Below are 15,718 nucleotides of genomic sequence, written 5' to 3'. Positions count from 1 at the left end.
ATCCCTAAATACCATCCCAGAGTGAATATAAGAGAAAGTAGATAGCCCCCACTGTCTACTTTACTACTATGTTCAAAGGTCAGATAGGGAATATTGATCTTCCAATGCCTTTTTAATTGAGGAGAAGAAGAGTTATAATTTTCTGCCCTCCAGAAACATAGGGAACTTGGATGTGACTTGAGCAAGCTATAAAAGACCAGATTCATAACCCAAGCATCAAATTCTTAGTAGAAAGTATGACATGGAAAAAGGTTAACTGCAGATGCATTAAAGTATATAGCTGTTTCTTACATATAAATGCACAGAGGACCTAGGTTGTTGAGGTCAAACTCAGTGCACAGAAGAGTTGGCATAGATAGGCAAATTCGCACAAAGCACTGAATAGTTACAAAAGGATTTCTCATTTCAGGTTGATTTGATTAGCAATAGTGTTTGAATCTAATTGCTCAGGTAATGTTTCTTTCATCATTTTCTAGGGCAGCAAGCTGATGAACCTCTCATTTACATTTTTATTAGCCTATAAAGCCTTTCCCGCTTGTGTCCTTCTCCCTCATCCCAAAAGCAATACTTAATGTTTAATAATAGCTAATACCTTCTATGGCAAAGGGCTGAAGGAAAAAAAAGTGAGACTCAAGTAAGGGCCCTCTTACATCACTTCTTACGACTGATACATGTTTAAGACATTGGCTTTGAGACTATAAAATAACTGATTATGAGGTATGATCTATTATCTTGTCTCAATCTCCAGACCAAAAGCCTAGACAGTAGAAGACCGTCTCCTTACTTTTAATAGAGTATAGTGTAACAGGGGCACATTCAGTAATTGGGGCCATAGAGTTTCTAGTTTCAAATTGTGAGAAACTACTTTTGAAGGTCACAGAAAATGTTGGTTCCTAAACTAGGTTTTAATTATTCAAGACTGTGTGTAAAATCAAAGTTTAGTTTTAGAAACGTCACCATTTGACACAGTGGTATATCAAACTTTGACATCATGGAACTGCAAATAAGTATTCAAAACAGGTATGGGACTCTGTAAAATTAATGTCAATGAATAATGATTAAAATGCCTATTGATTATTAATGAGATTCATTAGAGAGGTATTTAAACAGTAATTTATATGATATTTATTGACTAATATATTTGGCACTTGTAATACTTTTTGTATCTGAATTATGGTAGCCCAAGGTGTTTATTTTGGTGGGCCCCTATAGCAATTTAGAATTAATTTCTCTGTCTGCAACGACAAGGTAATAACACTGCATACTATGAAATAACAATAACACTGTGTTACATCCCAGAGTCTTAGAAAAAGAGAGAGAAGAGAGAGAGAAATTTCCAAACTTTGCATATCCAGAATAATATTCCAAATTTTGACAAATATGTTTATGAATTGAACTGTGTCGTCCTCAAATGTGTATGTTGAAGTCTTGATCTCCCAAACCTTATAATGTGACTATATTTAGGGATTGTATCTTTAAAGATGTAATTAAGTTGGAATGGGGTTATTAGAATAGACTCTAATCCAATATGATTGGTGTCCTTATGAGAGGAGTTAGGACACAGAAACAGAGATAAAAGATGTGTATGCACAGAGATATGGCCAAGTGAGCATACAGTAAGAAAGTCACCATCTGCAAACTAAGGTAAAATATTTCTGAAGAAAACAAACTTGCCAACAATTTGATTTTGGAATTCTGGCCTTCAGAACCATGAGAAAATAATTTCTTTGTTTAAACCCCTGAATTATTTTGTTATGACAGCGCTAGCAAACTAATAATAGTAATAAAATAGATTAACCTCACCCATGAATATTAGTAAAAGAAATCCAGCAATAAGAGAATAATGTGCCATTAACAATTGTGTTTCATTCTAAGAGTGAAAAGATTTGTCTGAAGAATAAAAATTGTTCTGGAAATATCAAACAATGTAATTAGGAAAGAAAAAAATAAGATGTTTATTTGAAAGAAGGCAAAAGTATAACCACATATAGGTAATCTAATCGTGAACAAGGAAGACCCAAAATACTCACCTAAAATATCTAAAAACAATAAGATAAATGAGTGGGTTATAAAATTAAAAATTGAGACTCAATAAGTTTTGTACATATAAACTGACAAATTGGAAAATACAATGCTATTTACATTTATAACAAAAGAACAAAGTATCTAGGAATAAACTTTAACAAATCCACAAGGAGATGATTTTGTTGAAAGACCTAAAAAAATTCGAGCAAGTGGAATGAAATCTCTTATTCTTAAATAAGTTTAGTATGATGGGAATATTATCCCTAAATTAATTTATAAATTAAAATTGATCCTGCTCACAATATCACATTTTTTCTTTAGGACAGAAATAATCAAATAAAAACCAAAATAAGACAGATAAAAATAATGATAACTAACTTTCTTAGCATTTATTATGTGCTAGGCAGTGTCTAAGTACTTGATATATATTAAGTCACTTAATACATACACACAAACACACAAACAATAAGGTGGGTAATAATATAATTCACTTTCTAAAAGTAGAAAATAAGGCTTAGAGAGAATAAAAAAGACAAAATTTTTTAAGGCCCATCTCTAGTCAATGATAGATATTCACTGAGATTAAATGCAGAACCTACTATTACACTCAGGTGTCTCTCTATGGACTAAAGTTCATACGGAATGGAAGAATAGCTAGGAAAATTCTTGGAAAAGAGTTATGAATAAGTGTTTGCACTTTAGATAATAAAGTATACCTTAAATCTACACTAAATAAAAGAGGTGGGTTGGCATTGGAATACATAGGCAGACCTAAATTGAATACATTGGGGAAAATAAGGAGTATTCAATAAATTATGTTTAAACAACTGGATAACATTTTTGGAAAAAAATTAAAATTTATTCTCATATATATCTTATACCAAAAGAATGTTCTGATACAATCTATAAACAGGGAGAAGAGTTTCTTTTTATAAAATCTTAAAAAGAAAACAGGTCCCAGTAAGTATAGATCACAAAGCAAAAAATGACAAATCAGACAATATAAAATCGAAAACGTTTATAAAAACTACTTTAAAAAGAAAAAAATGATAAAATAAGATACAATAAGTATGACATAATTTCAATCCTCCTTATGACCAAGTAGAACTTCAATGTGTACATACCATAATCTCTTTATTCACTTCCATTACATTTTAAATTTTCTTCTTATTTCAAATACTAATTTGTGAAACTTTATGCCTCAGAAAGAAAAAGGCAGGTAACATGCATGGAGTATCTATTACATGTCCACGCTTAGTGAACAATTATGATTTTGGGCTCTAGAATGAGACCTGAATGTAACCATAAGAACAACTAAAACGATTGAGTCAACATCAGCTAAAAAAAATTGTAAAGCAAATGAGAGGTACTTCCTTCTATTCTATCCTTCTCTCAGAAATTTCTTTTAAATCTATTTTCTGCTGATATTCTTAAAGCACATTGCCTCTTAAATTTGAATATGCATGTGAATCACCTGGGGATTTTGTTCAAATGCTGATTTTAAGTGGGTTTGAAGTAGTATATGAGATTCTATGTCTTAAAAATTTCATCGGTCATCCTACATTACGGGCTAATAGATTATACTTCAGTTAATAAAGGCTTTAAGCTCTGAACTGCTGGCTAAAATTTTAAATATGAAGAGCTAACCTTAGGCAAATTTTGCATTTTTACTGAGGTGTTTTAAGGTTTATAACTACTTAAAATTCAAAAAGTGAGTCTATGATAGGTAGAGGGATTGATCATCCTGAGCAGGGAGGGGCCTTGCCTACTATCTGGCTCTGGACAATGAGAGGTGAGTTCGCAACTGTCTGGTAAAGGGTATGCAGTTTGAGAATGACAAAATGTTCTAAAATTAGATTGTGGTGAAGATTATCCAACTCTGTGATGATACTAAAAACCATTGAGTACCACATTTTAAAGGAATGAATTGTTTCAAGTTTTATCTCAACAAGGTATTAAAAATGTAATGCAAAAATATTAGAGCTAAGGAGCAGAGCCTAAAACAATGGAGTCCATACAAAAAAGGAACCAGAATATCTTAATGTCCTTGTTGGCCTCTCAAATTGTCTCAAAACAATTCAGATGTAAGTATACAGAAGGTTTTCCTGTCACATTCTCAGTTTCTATTTCCCATATCCGAAGTTTAAATTACAATCAGGTGGGCTGAGAGGGGATTGTTTGGATTGGGAGAGGAGGCAGTGTGAGTGAAAGTTGGTTCCCACACTGGACAGCATGTAAATCCGGCTGTGGCGTTATTAGCTCCATCATCTTGGATAAGTCACTTAATTTCTCTATGCTTCAGTTTTTCTCATCTCATTCAAGAATGAGAAGTCTCAATTAATAGATTTGGTACAAAGTAACCACTTCAAAGTGTTAACTATTTTTTAAACTATTCAATTGGACTCTAAACGAATTTCATGAGAGATTATTATCTGTGCTCAGTTATAAAACTCATGAGTATCTTACCTCTATAAAAAAGGAAAACAAGAACGAAACCACATTTTACAATTCTAAGCGTTCTCTTGGTTTTGCCTGTGGGGAGAAAACTAAAGCCATTATGAAAGAAATAATGTAGAGAGTCTGAGGCTTCTTGGTAAACAAAACTCTCAACTGAACCATTTAGATGATTTAGTTAAGAATGAACTGGAACGACATCAATTGCATTTCCTTGAAATCAGAAATAAATTCCAAAATAACTGGGAAGTATTTCTGAAGCAGTGCTTGGATAAATGTTTACAATCTGAAAATGGGATAAGGTAAGATGGAATAAATTTAACTATGAAAATGTTACTGTCACATGCACAGGGTGTGTTTAAAACTATACCTTTCTATGAAGAATAAAACATTCCACAACCTCTACACATTATACATTGTGCCATCTGGTTGCTATATGCACTTCTTTTTGCTGTCCATACAGTTGTCTACAATAAAAATAATTCATCTGTCTCTTGATAACTGCAGAAACTATTGCATGAAACACCAGCATGGCAACTTTTTACAGAATATGCAATTAAGTATAAAGTATTTGTATATATATGTGTATATTAAGTATAAAGTACATGTGTGTGCGTGTGTCTAAGAAAGAGAGAAAGAGAAGGAGATATGTATGTACACATATCTCCATGGGTTTTGCCTCTAATTAGTAAAGACCGAATAAAGGCATTTTTAATAAATTAATTTGCTTTAATTATATATGTAGTAACAACATATAATTAATATTAATAATATAATTAATATTAATAATTATAATTATTAATATTAATTATAATTAATATTATAATTAATAATTATAATTATTAATATTAATTATAATTAATATTAATATAACAACATATAATTAATATAACAAATAATTATATTAGTAGTAACATACCTACTTTCTGAATACTTTTTATTCTGAATACTTCCTGTGTGTATCTGTGTGTGTTTGTGTGTCCTGGGAGTATTGTGTGTGTGTGTGTGTGTGTATGTGTCTCGTGGGTGTAAGCCTTGTTTTAGCAATAAACACAGGAGTCACTAGGGAATAATTGTTCTTTTATTTACAAAACCACAGATTTGAATTTAGAAAAACAGGTTTGAGTCTCATCTAGCTCATTTACTGTCTTAATGACCCTTCAGTAGTCATTTAACTTTTATAATTCTTTAGTCTAACAGTAGTGATCTCACAGGATAATCAAATGACAAATGTATGTGAATGATGAAGTACTACCAAGTTTCAACTAATATATATAGATATATTTTTCAATGTCCAATACAGCATCTGACTCGTGTCTAACCCTGGATTCACAGATTACTGAATGAATCTTAGACCTTATATGAAGCACTATATGTATATGTATTGATAGATGGATAAATCAAAGAGAAATATTAAGGCCTGAGACAACCAATATTTTCCTCCTTTTTGAAGCACAGTAAATTTAACTCTGAGTTCTCAAATTGTAGTCAGTATGTCTAGGGATCTACAACACATGTTTTTCTTCTATTATTGAGGGAGACAGCTGCCTAGTCAATGTAAATTTTATTGTAAAATTGTTTAATAGAATTCACAGTTATGGGAGGACAAACACACTTGAGACACTAATGGAAGGTCTGAATTTGATATGTGGAGACAAAGAGGCCTGTCAGACTCAGCATCATCTATTGTTTCACACAGAGGGGTGGGCAATAAAACACAGGAACTACTAATGAAAGGGAACACCCACTGATCCATTGCCACTATCCCTCCTAATCAAGGTAGTAAAAAATTGCAGTGGAATAGGCATGTAAATTTTGGATTAATAAAGAAAGGCTATATGTATACTTTTTACCATTGTACTTGGCTATTCTGCAACTTTTGATTCCCAGAATCCTTTGGCTTCTGAAATTGGAATTGTTTGATACTACAAGATCCTAGTTCTCCTATTACCACTCTGACAAACCTTCTTCATCTCATTCAATGGATATTTAATTCTTTCTCAAATCTCTGTGGATTCTTAGGGTCAGTCTGTGGGCTATCCATTAGGCCTAATATATAACTTTCCATTATTGTTATGGTTTCAAATTCCATCTCTATACACAAAAACTTGTTTTAAGCTCAAACTTCTCCACTAAATGCCAACTGTATACAGTAGTACCCCCTATACAAAAGGGATCAGTTCCGAAACCCCCAGGGGATGATTGAAGCCACAGATACTACTTAAATGTATATATACTGCGTTTTCCCTAAACATACATACCTACAATAAAGGTTGGTTTATAAATCAGGCACCATAAAAGAATTAACAACAATATTAAAGTAGAACAATTATAACAATATAATATAATAAAACTTAAGAACTTATTTAAAACTAATGAATTGTTTATTTCTGGAATTTCCATTTAGTATTTTCAGACCATGGTTGACCAGGGGTAACTGAAACTGCAGGAAAAGGGGAAAACCTGCACAATATATGGATGTTTCTACTCAAAACTTTGAAGGTCATCAGAAAATCATCCTATCTGAAGCCAAATTATTTTTCCTCGGTATGGACTAGAAAAATTAACACATCAAAAGTATTTATTACAACTAACAGTTTTGAAAGCAATAACCCAAAAAAGTCTGCATTTAGAATATAATTGTTTTAGATTGCTTTTTTGGATACCATTTCCCTTCATTATCTGACCGATAATTAATCCATTATGTAAAAAGCAAATAAAGGTTAATGTTTCTAAACCTGTTTTATGTAGTGCAAAGCAGTTGACTATAAAAGTCATTAAATATTGTATATCAGCTAATGAGGTGAGTTGGAGAACATAAAAGAAATATGAGTAGAGACCTATTGGAAACTGTTTTAGTCAAGTTCACCCTAAGGCTGGGAGAATCCATAAGATACTGCTATTTATACTATGATTTACAAAGCTGGAAAACAGAACTATTTGAAGATAAGATAACAAGACCAACACCCTCCTTTTGACCCAACTGTACTGGATAGTTTACAAAGTTATCTGCTCAATATTAGACAAAAAGAGGATTTTGGGAGATCCAAGATGGCGGACTAGAGGGAGGCTGCGTTCCTTGTCGCTCCATAATGCCGGATTCAAGCAGAGGATATCTATTTCTCGGTGAGGCAGTTTTTGCTGCTTATCGATCCCCTGGTGTTTACCATTTGTCTGCTGTGATCACCTGCAGTCTGCCAGCATATCGACGCCTTTTTTGAGAGCAGATGGCTCACTGTCAGGCATCTATCATCCACCATTTGCCTGCCTCTCGCCTGTCCATCGCCTGCCTTACTCCTATCCATCACCCAACGCTCAAGGTTCACCTCCCGATCGTCTGACAACAGTCAGCAAACTGATCGCCAACCACCAGTGGAGCACCAGCTGTCACTGTTGCCTGGAAGTTCACTGCTACAGTATCTGCAGGTTTGATTACACGTGGCTCCCGCCATTTTGAGACAACAGCCAGGCCCCATAGGACCCCTGGCCAGACTGACTGAACCCCATCTCTAGGATCGCTCAGCCCGACCAATCATTCCCTGCCTCTGGGGCCCTCACATCAACTGACTGCTCCCTGCTGCCAGGACCCCCAGACCAACTGACTGCACCCTATCACTGGGACCCCAGACCGACGGATTGCACCCAGCCTCCAGGATCCCACAACCATACCAAACACATGGGACCTCCAGGACCCCTGCCGGACCAACTGCATCCCGTCTCCAGGACCTCCAGCTGACCACATCCACCCCTGAGCTACAGCTCCCCATTTGCCAACACATTTCGAAGCCAGAGCAGCCATCTTGGATAATCCTGGAAGCCCAATCCCATCCTGAGATGCCTGCTGGAGACTTGAAGCTCATTGTCAGGTACTTCTCATGCATCAGACTACTGAACACTGGGAGGTTTCATTAGTATATGACTGCTATACAGTGGATTTTCTTTTTTCTCCTTTTTAAAATATTTAAGTTTTTATTTCTTTACTTTTCTTGCTCTCTTTTCCTTTTGTTTACCTGTTCCCTCAGAGTCTCTTTCTCCCTTTTTTGCATGCCAACATCCGATTTCTTTTGATTACACTCTCACCCTTTCTATTTTCTAGAACTTCTGTATATTCTTTTCTTATCCCATTAACAGCCACATTCTACATCCCTCTGCATCCTTTTTGTCATCCATTAGAAACTGCAGACCTTATTGCAAACCTGTTTGTTTTACCGAAGATAATATTTGAACTCACTTTGTTTATTATGACAATTTTGTTATTGTCCCCATAGGGGCTATTTGGTCTAGGATTGCATAGTGTCTGATTTGGGCACTGCTAATATTGATCTCCCCTTAAAGAAAGGATTTTGGAAACTTAAAGGGCCACTATAAGCCTATAGGGGGAAATCTGCAATATCCCAGATCTGCACTGCTAGAGGGGAAGATACATGAACAGCATGAAAAAACAAGGGAAGAAAATGATCCAAACCAATCTAGATTCTATAGTAATAGAATCCAATGACAGTGTGTTAGAAGAAATGTCAGAAAAGGACTTCAGATTATACATGATTAAGATGATTCGCCAAGCAAAGGATGAGATAAGAGAGCAAATGCAGGCAATGAATGATAATATCAATAAGCTGAAAGAGCACCTGCAGGAAGCAAAAGATAATTTCAACAAAGAGATAGAAATTCTCAAAAAAAAAAAAACAAACAGAAATCCTTGAAATGAAGGAGACAATAAACCAAATAAAAAACTCAATGGAAAGCATCACCAACAGACTAGACCACTTGGAAGACAGAACCTCAGACAAAGAAGACAAAATATTTAATCTTGAAAATAAATTTGCCCAAACAGAGAAGATAGTAAGAAATCATGAACAGAATCTCCAAGAACTATGGGACATCATGAAAAGACCAAATTTAAGAATTATTGGGATTGAGGAAGTCACAGAGATACAAACCAAAGGAATGAACAACCTATTCAATGAAATAATATCAGAAAATTTCCCAAACCTGAAGAATGAAATGGAAAATCAAATACAAGAGGCTTACAGAACAACAAATGCACAGAATCACAACAGATCCACACCAAGACACATTATAATGAAAATAAAGATAGGATTTTGAAGGCCGCGAGAGAAAAACATGAGATTACATATAGGGGGAGACCAATACATATAGCAGCTGACTTCTCAACCCAGACTCTAAAAGCTAGAAGGGCCTGGAACAACATATTTCAAGCTCTGAAAGAACATGGTTGCCAACCAAGAATCCTATACCCAGCAAAACTAACCTTCAGATTTGAAGATGAAATAAAATCCTTCCATGATAAACAAAAGTTAAAAGAATTTACAAATAGAAAGCCTGCACTACAGAATGTTCTCAACAAAATATTCCATGAGGAGGAAATGAAAAACAACAATGGAGATCAGCAAAGGGAGGAACTACCTTAGAGAAAAAACACTGAAAGGAGAAACCAAGCCAACTTAAAAACCAAAAATAAGCCAAATGACTGGGAATACAAATCATTTCTCAATAATAACCCTGAACGTTAATGGCCTAAACTCATCAATCAAAAGACATAGACTGGCAGAATGGATTAAAAAGAAAGACCCAACAATATGCTGCCTGCAAGAGACTCATCTCATAGAAAAAGACATCCACAGACTAAAGGTGAAAGGATGGGAAAAAACCTACCACGCACATGGACCCAGTAAAAAAGCGGGGGTTTCCATCCTTATATCAGATAAAGTGGACTTCAAGCCAAAGTTAGTCAGAAGGGATAAAGAAGGACATTTCATACTGCTTAAGGGAACCATAAATCAGGAAGACATAACGATAGTAAATATTTATGCTCCAAACAATGGTGACCCCTGTACATCAAACAAATCCTTCTCAATTTCAAGAATCACGTAGACCACAACACAATAATTCTGGGTGACTTTAACACACTGCTGTCAACACTAGATAGATCTTCCAAACAAAATCCAAACAAAGAAACCATAGAACTCAATAACACAATCAATAACCTAGACTTAATAGACATACATAGAATATTCCATCCATCAACGAATGAATACACTTTCTTCTCAGCAGCAAATGGAACCTTCTCGAAAATAGACCATATGTTATGCCACAAAGCAGCCCTTAGGAAATGCAAAAAAATAGAGATACTGCCTTGTGTTCTATCAGATCATAATGGACTGACAGTAGAAATCAATGACAAAATAAAAAAGGGAAATTACTCCAACACTTGGAGACTAAATAATTGAATGAAACATGAATAACATGTTGAATGAAACATGGATAACAAAAAACATCAGGGAAGAGATTAAAAAATTCTTAGAGGTCAATGAGAATGATGATACAACATATCAAAATCTCTGGGACACTGTGAAAGCGGTACTAAGAGGAAAATTCATTGCATGGAGCACATTCCAGAAAAGAATGAAAAGTCAACAACTAAATGACCTAACATTATAGCTCAAAGCCCTAGAAAAAGAAGAACAGAATAACTGCAAAAGTAGTAGAAGCCCGAGAGCAGACGGATTCTCAGCCAAATTCTACAAGACCTTCAAAGAAGAACTCATTCCAATACTTCTCAAAGTATTCCAGGAAATAGAAAAGGAGGGTACCCTACCAAACTCATTCTATGAAGCTAATATCACCCTCATACACAAACCAGGAAAAGACACATCAAGGAAAGAAAATTTTAGACCAATATCCTTGATGAATATAGATGCAAAGATTCTTATCAAAATATTGGCAAACCGTATCCAAAAACATATTAAGAAAATTGTGCACCATGATCAAGTGGGGTTCATCCCTGGAATGCAAGGATGGTTCAACATTCGTAAATCAATTAACGTAATCCATCATGTCAATAGACTTAAGGATAAGAATCATATGGTTATTTCAATTGACACAGAAAAAGTGTTCGACAAAATACAACACCCTTTCATGTTCAAAACACTAGAAAAAATAGGGATAGTAGGAACATACCTGAACAGTGTAAAGGCTATTTATGCTAAGCCCATGGCCAACATCATTCTTAATGGAGAAAAACTGAAACCATTCCCTTTAAAAATTGGAGCAAGACAGGGATGTCCTCTTTCACCACTTCTATTCAACATTGTCCTCGAAACTCTAGCCACAGAAATTAGGCAGACTAAAAAAATTAAAGGGATACGAATAGGAAAAGAGGAACTTAAGCTGTCACTATTTGCGGATGTCATAATTCTATATTTAGAGGATCCAAACACCTCCTCCAGAAAACTTCTAGACCTCATCAATGAATTCAGCAAAACAGCAGGCTATAAAATCAACACACATAAATCTACAGCATTTTTATATGCAAGCGACAAAACAGCTGAAAGGGAACTGAGGAAAACACTCCATTTGCAATAGCCTCAAAAAAAAAAAAAAAAAAAAAAAAAAAAAAAAAAAAAAACTTGGGCATCCATCTAACCAAAGAGGTAAAAGATCTCTACAATGAAAACTACAAAACATTGAAGAAAGAAATTAAGGAAGATCTTAGAAGATGGAAAGATCTCCCATGTTCTTGGATAGGCAGAATTAATATTGTCAAAATGGCCATACTACCAAAAGTGCTATACAGATTTAATGCAATTCCAATTAAAATCCCAATGATGTACCTTACATAAATAGAGCAAGCAGTCATGAAATTCATCTGGAAGAATAAGAAACCCAGAATAGCTAAAGCAATCCTTAGCAGGAAGAGTGAAACAGGGGGTATCGCAATACCAGAACTTCAACTATACTACAAAGCAATAGTAACAAAAACAGCATGGTATTGGCACCAAAATAGACAGGTGGATCAATGGTACAGAATAGAGGACACGGACACAAACCCAAATAAATACAATTTTCTCATACTAGACAAAGGGGCCAAAAATATGCAATGGAGAAAAGATAGCCTCTTCAACAAATGGTGCTGGGAAAACTGGAAATCCATATGCAACAGAATGAAACTAAACCCCTATCTCTCACCCTGCACAAAACTCAACTCACAATGGATCAAGGACCTTGTAATCAGACCAGAGACCCTGCATCTTATAGAAGAAAAAGTGGGTCCAAATCTTCACCTTGTTGGCTTAGGTTCAGACTTCCTTAACAGGACTCCCATAGCACAAGAAAGAAAAGCAAGAATCAATAACTGGGATAGATTGAAACTAAATAGCTTTCTCTCAGCAAAGGAAACTATCAGCAACGGGAAGAGAGAGCCTATGGAGTGGGAGAATATCTTTGCCACTCATACTTCAGATAGAGCACTAATTTCCAGAATATATAAAGAACTCAAAAAACTCTACACCAAGAATACAAATAACCCAATCAACAAATGGGCTAAGGATATGAACAGACACTTCACAGAAGAAGATCTACAAGCAATCAACAAACATATGAAAAAATGTTCACCATCTTTAGTAATAAGAGAAATGCAAATCAAAACTACACTAAGATTCCATCTCACCCCAATTAGAATGGCGATTATCAAGAACACAAGCAACAATAGGTGTTGGCGAGGATGTGGGGAAAAAGGTACACTCATACATTGCTGGTGGGGCTGCAAATTAGTGCAGCCACTCTGGAAAGCAGTGTGGAGATTCCTTAGAAAACTTGGAATAGACCTACCATTTGACCCAGCTATCCCACTCCTCGGCCTATACCCAAAGGACTTAAAAGCAGCATACTACAGAGATACAGCCACATCAATGTTCATAGCGGCTCAATTCACAATAGCCAGACTATGGAGCCAACCTAGATGCCCTTCAATTGATGAATGGATAAAGAAACTGTGGTATATATATACAATGGAATATTACTCAGCTATAAAGAATAATAAAATTATGGCATTTGCAGGCAAATGGATGAAATTGGAGAATATCATGCTAAGTGAGATAAGCCAATCTACATTATCCAAAAGACGAATGGGATGATGACACGTAATGGGGGGTGTGAGGGGGGCAAGAATGGAGGAAGGAAGCACTGTATAGAGGGAAAAGAGAGGTGGGAGGGGTGGGGGGGGAAGGGGAAAAATAACGGAATGAATCAAACATCATTACTCTATGTAAATGTATGAATATGCAAATGGTATGCTGTTACTCCATGTACAAACAGAAACAACATGTATCCCATTTGTTTACAATAAAAAATAAATAAAAAAAGAAAAAAAGAATAAGGTCCCTCCTCCAAATAAAAAAAGAGGATTTTGTTTTCAACAGTATATTCTGTTATTTTCTTATCACTGAAAGGTTGACCATGTTTCACTAGAGCCTAATGTCTACTTCATCAGTTTTTCCACCAAGATTTCTTAATGTTTATCATTCTATTTACTTATCATTGGCCTCAGATAATCTCTCTTTTTGTGGGAAAACTGTTGTGTTTAAGTAATTCTAATGGTATTTTTCCCTTTCCTCATAAGTAATACAAAATAATTATATTTTCAATGATATTATGAATCTTACCAAAGAGACTTACTTTCTGGGAAATTTAAGTGATCTGGTAAGGAGCAGAAATATAAACATGAAGTAAATTGTTTTTCTCTCAATGAGATATTTTAATATTTATTGGATGTAAAAGCCCTTTGAAATGACACTGTCAAGAGAGATGGATCACACATATTTACAGGTTTTACATATGATTTTATATGCAGTTCTATTTGTTCATAGTTGGTATATGTTTTGTGTCTTAGTGGAAAAGGCCTAATTTAATTTGTCATATGATAATTTGCAAAGATAATTATTTAATAATGAGGATGTAAGACTGTTCACTTATTACATTGGTAAGTTATACATTATTATTACAGTTGATAGAGTGTGAATATGATGGTATTTTGAGATAAATGACTAGAATTTTAGACATGACTTTTTTTTCTAAATTTGTAGTGATGATTATTATATGAGGCTTGATTTTGTATCTGTCACAGCAATGACAATAAAAAAGCTATTTCTTGAGGATTTGTAAAGCAAATAATTGCATAGTACCATATATAAAGTTAATACTTTGGAAATTAAAGTTAATCAAAATCCAAAGATGTCCCATGGCCTTTAAAACACTTTGTGATCTGACTTGCAACCATCTACCTGACTTCCTCTCCATCACTCTACATCCAGCTTTCCACAGTAATACGTGTTGCTCATTCCTGTCCCTCTCACATCCAGATTTACTCTGCCTCCAGGCCCTGCATGTGCTATTACTGAAGCCTAAAATATGCTTTTTCTCTTTTATTTGGTCACTGCTCTTATTTCATTCAGATCTCTGCTCCAATATCACCTTCTTTCAGAGGACTTCACTAAATAGTTTACTTAAAATACTGTCTACTTCTCCCTCATTCAGTTTTCATTTTATTATTTAATGTACTCATTAATTAACATCGTATAATATTTTCTTTTCTTTTTTGTCCATCTTGTTTTTAATTAAACTTCACAAAAATGGAGATTTTGCCTGTTGATCTCACTCCTGTCACCCTAGCACCTAGAACAGTGTCTGGTATGTAATTTGTGTTTACTAAATGTTTATTCAAGTAGTTCATAAGAGGATGAATGAATAAATGATCTTTCATTTAGTCCTTACTCTGAACAAAGCAATTTGTAGAGTACTTTATATAGACTATTTAATCATTACAATAAGCCTATTACTATGTTGAGGAATAAACCCAAGGCTTCACACCTGTTAGGCAAGTGCTATACCACTGAGCTACAACCCCCACCAACTACTGCTTTGTTCTAAAACCCAACTTTTCTAACACAGAGGTGTTTTGAGATTCGATAACACCCTGAAAGTTAATATGGTGACTTGTGGAAGCTCAACTACTTGATTTCAAACTTAGGATCTGATGCCCTTAAACAGATGAATGGAGAAAGAAACTGTGGTATATATATACACAATGGAATATTATTCAATCATAAAGAAGAATAAAACAATGGCATTTGCAGGTAAATGGATGGAATTGGAGAATATCGTGCAAAGTGAAATAAGCCAATCCCCAAAAATCCAAGGTCAAATGTTTTCCCTGATAAGTGGATGATGATACATAATGGAGGTTAGGGGGATGGTGGGTAAGAGAAAAACAGAGGAACTTTAGATTATGTAGAGGGAAATGAGAGGGGAAGGGGCGGGGGTATGAAAGATGATGGAATGAGAAAGACATCATTATCCTCTGTACATGTATGATTACATGAATGGTATGAATCTACATCTTGTACAACCATAGATAGAAAAGTTGTACCCCACTTGAATC

The 15,718-nt window shown here is 34.8% G+C and overlaps 1 protein-coding gene across 8 annotated transcripts in view; it reads right to left on the bottom strand.

Annotated features, from left to right (window-relative positions):
- TNNI3K (TNNI3 interacting kinase) overlaps positions 1 to 15,718 on the bottom strand; it is a 285,366-nt gene that overhangs the window by 238,091 nt on the left and 31,557 nt on the right. The window lies entirely within an intron of this gene.

Source organism: Sciurus vulgaris (genome assembly GCF_902686455.1).
Source record: "Sciurus vulgaris genome assembly, chromosome: 1".
Classification (NCBI taxonomy): domain Eukaryota; kingdom Metazoa; phylum Chordata; class Mammalia; order Rodentia; family Sciuridae; genus Sciurus; species Sciurus vulgaris.
Note: the sequence above shows the minus strand (reverse complement) of the source record. Positions and strands in the feature narration are given on the sequence as shown.